Below are 8,416 nucleotides of genomic sequence, written 5' to 3' on the forward strand. Positions count from 1 at the left end.
TAAAAAGTCTAATAATACAATGATACCAAAAAAAACAACAACAACAAAAAAAACACCCTAATTTAAAACTGGGTTTTATAAAAAAATTCATTTTGGGTTTCCGGCCAAGCGCATCCTGAATTTTCGGTTTCGGCCCAGAATTTTCCTATACAAGATACAAGTCCAAGAGCTACGCCGGCGACTTAAAGCAAAAATGCTTTATACTGCGACGACTTTTTCAAAAATTCGAATTTTTGTGCTTTTTTCTGTTGCAAAAAAAAAAAAAAACGAGTTTAAATCGCACGAAATAGTTTTGCACGCTCTTTCCCGGCGACGTCTGTTGGTAAACGAGACATTTCGGCTCTACTCATGTTCGACGCACGTGAAGTGGAGAGGGCTTTGGCTGAATGCGCGTCGTTATGACGTCACATGACGCGTCTCGGTCCGAATCTGCGGGAAATCGGTGTTCATTTTGAAAAGCTCAAGTTTGCTCGATTTAGCGTTGACTTCTGCGAGCGCAAAATCCTGGAGGGACTGACCGTCCGGCCTTAACTGGTTAGTCACTCATCATGTACAACCCCAGACTGTAGATGCTGATTATATACACAATGAAGGCAAAAATGACAAAAAGCTGATCGTCTGCTCTTCTTCGAGGTGACACTTTGTATACGGAGTAAAGATTTGAAATAAGTTTCAGATGCCTAGATATTACCGCCACAATGAATCATTCTCACTGAGTGAACAGTTCACAGGTACGAATATTAATTAGCAATCCTATTAACTTAATTACTATCCTATTAGCTATCCTAATTAATTCATTCATTATCCTATTAGTTATCCTAATAACAAAAAATAATTATTAATAATTGCATCTTGATTTTTTTTTTTTGGTGTGTGTTTTAAATTGTGCCTTACGGTTTCGTACAAGGCCCCTAAGGCCAGGCAAAAAATAAATAAATAAATCCATAATTACCTTCACCAGACCTTAAGGGCATTTTAAACCAAAAAAAAAAAAAAAAAAAGTTCCAAAGAGACTGCTGTAATAATATTGCAATCCAAAGTTGGGAAATAATTGGGATATTAAAAACGTCCACGTGTAGGGCGGGGCCGCAAATCACGGAAGGAGCCGAAACTTAAAGGTTGCCAGATTGGCTGGACTCTCTCGTGTCTTGTTCACTGAAAACCCGCCGCGACGTGAAGTAAATTTCGCCAGCCGGCCTACGGCCGTAGTCCGGGAATTAAAAAGGACCTCATAATTTAAAGTTAGACCAGTGTTTCAACAACTCCTGGTGGTGATATTTCCAATTTATAAATTTACTAGCGCACACTGTAGCAGTGTAATGAATCTGAGTAATCTGAGTACTGTGAGTAATACGAGTACTGACGCCTACTGAAGTCAGAAAAGCAACACGGGTAAAACACAAGCGCCGACCTCAGTGATGGTTATCTCATAAACCCATCTGAACAAGTTTAACGGTCTTATAATGCACGAGCACACACACAAACACACACACACACACACGTCACTCCTAAAACCCTGTGAGTTGAGGCTGAGACGACAAGTGCTTGTATATTACAGAGAGGTGAGAAACCACAAGGACACACATTCATTCTCTCTCTCTCTCTCTCTCTCTCTCTCTCTCTCTCGATCAAACATTCACTCACTCTTAAGCACCTCAGGTCAAAGTTATTAATTATAGAAGCAGAAGAGCTGCAAAACCACTACAGGTGCTGAAATACAATGAATGAACAGAGACAAAAAGAAGTGCACTCTCTCTCTCTCTCACACACACACACACGCGCGCACGCACAGCAGGTCAGGAAGGTGAGAACAACCTGTTCAAAACGCAGAGGCGTACATGACATCTGTTCGTCACTTCTGCCGAAACTTCACACACACACACACACACACACACACACACAAAACACAAGTCCATCATCAGCTAATCAGAAGGCTACGATGACGCAACAGCCAACACAATCGTCTCTCTTGCTTTAGCCCCGGGAAAGGAAAGTCATTACACGATACAAAGGGAACGAAACTATGCACAGGGAAAGGCAGTGTTTATGAAGAGAAGAAAAAAAAAGGCCAATAAAATGAAAACAAGGCGAGAGAAACTGAACAGCTGCCATTCTGTAAAGACCAGCGCTCTATGGGGAGACCAAATAAGGGCTGTAATCAAACTGAAAGCACACAGAGAGCATGTACAGATGCAACACAGGCACACGAAAAACCCCCGACAATCTCCCTGTAAACGAGCTGAACGCCATAAGGAGGAGCGATAAGAAACTAGAATAAAATCAGGTGTTGATGGAGAGGTGACCAGGACGCTGTCACATGCTGAGAACGTCCACCTCGAGGTCATCCTTACAAAACAAGATCCTCGTGAACCCTGACGCCTGGGGCGTTATCTGGTGTTCCAGTTCGTCCCAAAAGCGTTCAGGGTTCCGTGCGGGACACTCGAGGTCTTCCACTCCGACCTTGGTAAACCATGTCTTCATGAAGCTGGCTTCGTGCACAGGAGCGTCGTCATGCTGGAGCCGGAATGGGTTCCTCTTGGTTCCGGGGAAAGGAAACTGTCGTCCTCCGGCATACGAACACATCGTATACAATCGTGTGCTTCCGACGTTGAAGAAAGGAACACAGATGGCTTTAGATGGTCGGGTGTCTACACACCATCTATTCTATTCATCTATCGTACAACCGAGTGCATCTGAAGGGACGGTTATGTTTATATCATTTATCACAAAAATAAAAAATTAAAACAGTGTCATGGGGGATACTTCAAAACATCGCTCCTTTCTGCAGTCCGTTTGGGAGGAACGTTCGGTGCTACTAAAACAAAGCCAGCCTTCTATCTTTTGGACAAATCTCAAGAAGCCCCAGATGTGTTTGGTGCAAATTCCTAACTAGCATTTGGGTGTAATTTATTCGGACTGAAGCGGTTGTTTGTTTTGGCTGTTGCTCACCGTCCCGACTATTCAGCTTGCATTACTCACACTATAAGACATACGGCTTTATTTATAATGGGAAATACGCTATATTTGGCCAAAAGTTTGCGGACACCTGACCACTGAACATCCCCGCTCCAGAACCATGGCCGTTATGATGTAGATGATCCACGTTGCTGGGAAGGCTTTCCACTAGATTTCAGAGCGTGGCTGTGAGGACGCGTGTTCTTTCAGCCACAAGGGCATTACTGACGTCAGGCGAGAAGGCCTGGGGCAAAGTTTGTCATCCCAAAGGTGTTCGGCGGGGTTCTTTGCAGACCCTTATCAAACCACGTCTTCACGGAGCTCGCTTTGCGCCCGGGAGCATCGTCATGCTGGAACAGGTTTGGGCCTCCTGAAGGGAAAGTGTAAGACTACAGCGTACAAAGACGTTCCACCCGATCGTGTGCTTCCAACATCGTGACCGACAAACATACCAGTGTGATGGCCAGGTGTGTGTGCGCAAACTTTTGGCCATACTGTAGTGCATCACAGCTGCGTAATACCGTGTATACCAATCCTGAGATCACCGTCATCTCGTTCACGAGTTTATCGGCAGCGATGGCTTTCTTTAATGACGTTAGCTGTACTCGTTAAGAGCAAAAAAAAAAAATGGTTTTCTGTATATTTCGACACCTCAAAACCTTTCGAACCCGTAATTATATCTCATCAAAACATCTCACTGGTCACGCTTTAAACAGAGCCTAATAGGGAAACGTACTTCAGCTCAGAAAAGCTTGTAGTCGGCAGAACTATATATATAATAAGTTTCGCCGTATGAAGGGTTTTCCCAGGCCGCCGCACTAACGTTTAACAACCGTGGTGCACTTTTACTGCGCTAAACTGCGCTGTTTTTCCAACCACAGCCTTCCTGCAGCTGAATATCAAACGGCGTGCACTGCATGCTACACGGCGTACAAAACATATTATATTATATCCTGTGCAAGAAATGAAGGTCTAATATTGTCTGTAAAATAATTTAACCAGCGTAATGTAATAACCTCTATTGAATTGTACTGTTATTTATGTTGAGGGGTTATTTATGTTGAGGCGGACAGTATTTGCTCGGAGAGATTTCAGGCTTCGGGTCGAATCCGATCGATGACCCCCTCATCGATGACGGCACTCGTCTCGAAACTACTTTGGCAGCGAGCCGGCTCGCGCACCGCACTCGATGACAAACGGAGTTTGAGCGAGTCTCTTCGATTGAGGAAAAGGAGAAGAGGCGGCGTGTGTACACGCTGCTTCCGTTTTTGCTTTCGTGCGCTGTGGCGTGTGAGTATGCAGCGCAGCGATACTGCTGATTAGGATTGGAGCTCGGAGAGCAGAGGAAGTGCTGTTCTGAACGACACGACGGTGTTATCGCTGAGCCTTAGATCTTAGATCGCGTTCCAAAACGACACAGTAAACGCACCGTCCGAAATCGCAAATACCTCTTCTTCTTCTTCTTTTTTTTAAATGACACGTCTTCGTACTTATAAGTACGGACGGTTGAGATTCACTTGACCTGCCCTACCTCGGTTATTAAGGCGACGAGTAATCGGATTAACTCGGCCTGGATGGATTTAGACGTGATATCTTCTTTCTGTGCCAACGCTGACACCGAGTCAATCAGGTCGATGAGCCAGAACCCACTGTGGCCTTTAATGCAGAAACAATCACCGACATGCACAACAATGAGTATATATAAGGAACACTCAATACCAGCATTCAAACAGATCCGAATTAAAGGCCGAGAAAATGACCCACTCTCGAGCTTAGGAGTTTAATTACTGTTCGGGATATGAAACGGAGTTCATCGTCATTTTAAGAGCAGCGTTATTGCAGTTAAGGATCTGTGCTAGGACAGGTTTTTAATCCAGCAACAAAACGTTCAGGTGCAGCCTTTAAACTAAACTTGCTTACCTCTTATTTATTTATTTATTTATTTATTTACATAAACCAGCTTATATCACAAGTCCAAGAGGATACTATTCTGAACAAACTATAAACCCAGCTGTAAACAGCTGCTCTGTTGGCTTCTGTTGTGCTGTGTAGGTGTACCTCCGCACACATCCTAAATCTAAATCTTTGAATTCCTCCAAAATGTGGATCAGGTCTATCAGGAATGACGGTTTTAGTAAGAACGGCGTCGGGTTTCTAAATAAGCAGCAGGTCAGCGCTCTTATCTATTTTTCACCACGGAAAAGCGACACCGTCGGCTCGGCTCGTGTTTGTTTCGTTGAACCGAAGAGGCGCGTTCCTTTATTTAAACCTCGAAAGTGTAAAGAGACCATCGAAATTTATAAATCTACAACGTTGATGTGAGATTCGTCTGGTTGACGATATTTCGGGAAGATTCGATACTGTTGATGGTTGGCGTGCGGCGACGGCATTCTGTATTACGCTAGCCCTATGCGCCGTCCACCTGTAACTTCCGTAACGTCCGTCCTGGTAACTTAGTGCTTGTCTGCTGATGTTAAATATGAATAATTCAAGCTGAGTGGTACACAAAGCAGGCGATGGCGTGCCATATACACACATGGCCTGAGGTTGAGGGGGTGGGGTTAAGTTTAAGAGGGGGTCAACAAAAGCAATACAGACGGTCATGTCAACGCAGGACAAAAGCACCCATTCGCCGGGCCAGATGCCTGGCCTGGAGGCTCGATCTGCCTATGCAAATCACCCGAGGTAGTTCGCTTCAACAGAACAATGGTCCGACACAAGCAAGCCAGAATGCAATGCAAATAGCCATAAGCCGAAATCAAAGACCAATCTGTAAAATACGTCGCTGCGTCGCGCCGTAATATAAAAGCCGCGATCACCATAACGACGCTCGTTGTTCTAGGCCAGTTCAACAGGGCTGAGTCAGGAAACAAAGCCAAACTTCAAATCAGTGCCCGGACAAAGAAGTTACATGAACTTGGACTGTTAAAGAAGACACATCTGGAGCGAGTCGTTTCTAAAAAGACAAACAAAAGCCCAATTTGTTGCTTCTGCCCACTTTAATTACACGCCTCAAGACGAATTCATCCGGGGGGCGGGGACAAAACAAAATCAGACCCTGCGATATTAGAGAAGTGTCATGATCTACTGACGTCCAAGCAAGCACGAGCACAAAAATCCCAACAATCCCAAATTCTTTTAAGTAACAATGCACAATGAACATCTTAGATATTAATCTGTATAATTAACATGCAATTAACACTTAAACAGCATCCAAGATTCATTTCGCAACTAATTTTTCCCCCGGTAAGATTCACGGTTTCCTACATTACCCACAATGGTTTTTTCCCCCGATTAGCGGTGCTTCAACGTTCACTCTAATAGCAACACTGTCGCGTTCATCATCTTCTTGATCGTTAAACAGTCCGTACAGGATTTCAGAGGGGTTTTTTGTGATAGTTGCGGCTAAAAATGCTTGATTTTGCTGCAACTTTTTTTTAAAAAAAAAAATTGCGTTGCAATTCGTACAGTTTTCCGGTGCTTTCCTTTCGTGGAAAACTACTTGAACCGGTGAAATTGCAACTGCGTAAAATTGTCTTTTTTAGCGGTGATGTCTGTCGGTAAATGAGACCTTTTAGCTGTGCTCATGACGGCTTGGGCTGCGACGACGTCACACGACGGTGTAGAAAATCTGCGGCGATTCTGAAAAAAAAAATCATCGATTTCCTCCTGATATCGCGTCCTTCGCTGGAGTGAGAAAAGAAGCTCTTACGCGTTTGTTCCTAGGCGTTTACAACGAAACCTGATTGTTATCCCGTTTATTAAAGCATCATTACAACTGGATTAGCAGTAACAATGTCACCCTGTGACGTCATCACGGGACACTTCTCATTAGGAACAACGACAAAATTACACTAGGAGCAGATTCACTAAAAACCATGAATATTTAATCTGTAAAAACATACAGAATGTGTTTCAGTGTGGAGGTTTTCCTTCAGTACTAAAAACACAGAATCTGTTAGTCACAAAATTGTTGTTGTTTGTTTGTTTGTTTTGTTGTTTGTTTGTTTTGTTGTTGGTTTGTTTTGTTGTTGTTTTTAAAGAGGGGCACACAATGCCTTCATATAGCATATAATAATAATTATTATTATTATTATTATTATTATTATTATTAAGTACTATATACACATAAATACATCATGACATTGAGGGGAAAAAAGTTTTTGGTCAAAATCATGCTAAACAAAGAATAAGGACTGATTAGCATACAACATAAAAGATGCATATAGCACTTAGCCTTTATTAGCTAAAATAATTTCCTTGTGAATTAAATTGAATTAAACTAACATATATACACATATATCCATTTTATAAGAGTGGGACTGAACTAAAAATAACAATATACATCTTCCCTAGAAATAACATTTCCTCACAAAAATAAACAAACAAACAAACAAACAGCAGTTTGCAGGATACTTACCCTGATAACGAGTTGGGTTTTTTTTCCAGAAGAGTCGGTTCGTTACAAAAGACTCGGTACCGGTCCGTTAGCTCCAGCGGTTAGAACAAAAAAAAACAAACAAAACAATAAAAACACACAGTACACACTGTGCTAGCTAACAAAGCCACCTGCTAACAAAGACAGGGGTGCGAATACTTTCAGTAAATGTTTCAGGGTAAAATACAGACAGTTCAGGACGTTAGTGCTGCGGAATAACGGCCGGTCTCGCGCACGCTGATTAAAAATTTAAAAAGGAAAAAACCGACAACAAAATACACGCGATTACGGTTTTAAAATAACTGCCGCGACGCTCGTGCCGTGTATGTGTATGTGTATGTGTATCTCCTCTCCTCTCCTCTCATCTAATCTCTCAGGTTCTCGGGTCTGAACATAAACAGATGATGGTGTGGCGTCTAGTAGTGGGCGGGGAAAGAGAGCCACCGCGTGACTTAGCGCCTTGGCATTCTGGGAAATGTAGTTCAGCGGAAGAGCGATGCTAGCTAGTGACTAGGTTGGTGTGGTTTATTTTTTTTTCTTCCCCCTACACCTACCAATCAGTATCCCAGAGCCTGAGCTGCCCTGAGTAACGGCTCAGCTAATGTCACTGTGCCCAGCTAGCAAGCTAATCTGGCTAGCAACGTTTAGAAAGCAATTGCCCTTGTAAACACTCACTTGTGTGTATGTTCTTACATAAACTCGGTTATTTCAGCGCATTAATCCATCCATTTTCTATACCGCTTATCCTTTTCAGGGTCACGGGGAACCTGGAGCCTATCCCAGGGAGCATGGGGCACAAGGTGGGGTACACCCTGGACGGGGTGCCAATCCATCACAGGGCACACTCACATACACATTCACACACCCGTTCATATACTTTTGGACACGCCAATCAGACTAGCGTGCATGTCTTTGGACTGGGGGAGGAAACCGGAGTTCCCGGAGGAAACCCCGGCAGCACGAGGAGAACATGCAAACTCCGAACCCACAGTGCACACACAGCGCCCTTCAGTGTATTAAAGT

The 8,416-nt window shown here is 43.4% G+C and overlaps 1 protein-coding gene across 2 annotated transcripts in view; it reads right to left on the reverse strand.

Moving 5' to 3' along the window:
• The window catches only part of peli1b (pellino E3 ubiquitin protein ligase 1b), a 39,000-nt gene extending 31,058 nt beyond the window's left edge, over nucleotides 1-7,942 (reverse strand). The window contains exon 1 of one of the 2 annotated variants that reach the window (XM_053632442.1): nucleotides 7,376-7,942. The gene's annotated coding sequence lies outside the window, so the exon portion shown is untranslated. The remainder of the gene's footprint in view (nucleotides 1-7,375) is intronic. The other variant, XM_053632441.1, reaches the window with a different exon arrangement.
• Nucleotides 7,943-8,416: the final 474 nt, after the last annotated feature.

Source organism: Ictalurus furcatus, chromosome 9 (genome assembly GCF_023375685.1).
Source record: "Ictalurus furcatus strain D&B chromosome 9, Billie_1.0, whole genome shotgun sequence".
Lineage (NCBI taxonomy): Eukaryota > Metazoa > Chordata > Actinopteri > Siluriformes > Ictaluridae > Ictalurus > Ictalurus furcatus.